The sequence below is a fragment of the Mirounga angustirostris genome, unplaced genomic scaffold, assembly GCF_029215605.1.
Source record: "Mirounga angustirostris isolate CCGP_5_RB_7025 unplaced genomic scaffold, mMirAng1.0.hap1 SCAF_8, whole genome shotgun sequence".
In the NCBI taxonomy this organism is placed as follows: Eukaryota; Metazoa; Chordata; class Mammalia; order Carnivora; family Phocidae; genus Mirounga; species Mirounga angustirostris.
Window position 1 is genome coordinate 1,934,787 of NW_026991716.1, and position 2,677 is coordinate 1,937,463.

Genomic DNA, 2,677 nt, shown 5'->3' on the forward strand with positions numbered 1-2,677 from the left:
TTATTTTATCTATCAATCGATCTATATTGGCAGATAGTATTGGTTGCTCTTATTTTTAATGATCTAAATCAATAATTATGACCAGAATATATATTATATTTTATGTGTACTTTATATATATTTTTTCTACCTATATTGGCAGATACTATTATTTTTTAATTATTTATTTTATGTCATAAAATATGTTATTTTATATGGGTTTTTTTTCTTACTTATTGAACATTGATTTTCCTTAGGTGTCAGATGGTAGAAATGTGTGTGGACACATGGAAAGAACTATGATTTTCTGTCTTATCTCTGTGATAAGTTAATTTTGCTAATCTGATTCTCCTTCACCTGTTAGGGACGTAGAGGTGTTAGAAAACTTAAGTCAAATTTGACAAACAAGAGTTAGCTGCTGGAAAGAGCTGGGAGCTGTCCCATAGAGGAGAGGTGGAAGGAAGGCAAGAGAGACAAGAAATTTGTAAATGTAGTGAAAAAGATAGTTGAGAGTCAACGTAGTGGTAAAGAGCCCAGACTTGAGTATGGTTTCATATCCTAGTAATGCCATTGAGTATAAGAGACCTCGGGCAAGTTATTTAAAACACTCTGTGCCTCAACTTTATCATCTGTAAAATGGGCATAATAATAGTTCTTACCTCAGAGAGTTGTTTGGAAGATAAAACGAGTTAATGTGTTTATATTGGGTTAAGAATACAGACACCAAACAAATAAATGTATACTTTTAATTTGTTGAATTATTTACCAGGACTTTTTTAGTCTATCAGGCACACTGACTCTAATACATGCGCAGATATATCCCAATTACAGGTCCAATAAAGCTTCAGTTCTCACGCAGATTGATAAGGCTATGGGAAATTGTCAGGCTCAAAACACGTGACAAATTTCAAAGAATTACTATGAAGATTTGGAGGTGAAATTTGTTCTGAAATTTGGGAGTGTAGGATGGATGAGGTTGTCTTGATGATGCTCTCCTACCATTAATGTGTCTCCATGTTCTCCGTTTTGGGAAGGCAGCAAAGTTAGGGTGAATCTACTTCGGTCAGAGCAATGCTAGTTTGAAGGCTCAGCTTGGTGTGTAGCTACGTGGCCTCAAGGCAAGTTACATTCACATGAGTGAGTATCCTTATTTGTCTAGCAGGATGACAACAATAGCAACAACATCCCTTATCCTGGTTTAAAGATAAAGACGTTAACTTATGAAATGTTTATAATTCTGCCTAGTAACATCATTCACTCAAAGGCCTATTATTATCACAACAGTTATATTCCTTGTAAGTGCTTCTGGCCATATGTGGTTCAGGAACTGCTTGGCTTTAAAGGAGGGTTGCTTTGTTGTGTTTACATATGGTATTTATGGGTTTTCTTTCTTTCCTCAAGGCAGCATTCTGGGAGGAAAGGGAGCTATGGAGTCCACAGTGTCCTGTACATGGAGGGAATGAGTTTTGGCCTATAATTTTTGGGAGTCAAGACATAAAGAATATTTCAAACTCCTTTCCCTATTATTGTCTGTCCCGCCGCAACAAATAATACTGCTTGTCTTTTTAAAAGAAATTTAAAATTTTATTTCTCATCAATAACTTTGCCTCTGTTTACAATTCATTCACTTTTCCAGTCTAGTCTTTATTCAGAAGCTTCTAGTAGGTTAGCCAACTGCTGGTGTCATACTTGCACAGAATGAAACTATGGAGAATATTTGGGAAAAAAACAAAACATGAGTGTTTATCATAAAATTGATGCTGTGGTAAATTCTGGGGGTAAGATGACAGATAATGTATAGATGATCCATGCCCTCACACAGATTATAGTCCAGTGTGGGATTTGGAGAAAAATAAGGCAACTATACTGGAGGGTGATATATCACGTGATTGGAGGGTGTGTAGACCCAGACGGGATGCTTTCCTGAAACCCAGGGGATGAGGGATGTGTTCTTAGGGGAAGTGGTACCTCAGATAAGAGCTTAATCAGGAAAGAACTAGAGGCAGGAGAAAGAGTGGATATGGGGGAAGTTGAAAAACCTCCGTATTGTGAAATGTGATGGGGCAGCAGCGTTCAGTCGGACGCGAGAGGCAATAACGGCTAGTATACACGTGGTCTTGTAGCTCCTGCTCAGGAGTTGGTCTTTACGTAAAAAACAAACAAACCAAAACAAAACAAAACCCCGAAGAAACAAAAAACAAACATAAAAAATCGAGAAGCACTGAGTGATTGAAAGTAGGTATGTTACTGCATTGGGAATTTGGGCCCTACTCCGGCTGCAGCGGATTGGAAGAGAGGGATTCTGTCAAAGGTGCTGCAGCTGACCTGCTCTGGGCTGAGAACTGGCGTACAGCCGCCGAGCCTCGGAGAGATCAGCTGCAGCCCTGGGAGATCTATCAGATGAGAGATGGGAGGGTGAAGCAGCTCTTCAAGTTTGCGTCTCCCTATTTGCACAGACGCCTCATGAAATGGGAAATTAGGGAGGGAAGCGCTTCTGTGTTGGTGGAGAGTCAATTTAATTTGGGAACCAAGTGAGAAGTTTCTACAAGACCTCATAGTGAACAGGTCTGTTAGGCAGATGGACATCTATCAGCAACCTTCCCACCTTATCAAATCACTCATAGTCAATTGCTAAAAGTATGCAATTTTGTTTATCTGGAAAACGAAAAGAACTTTTAGGAAATTTTTAGTTTTTAAA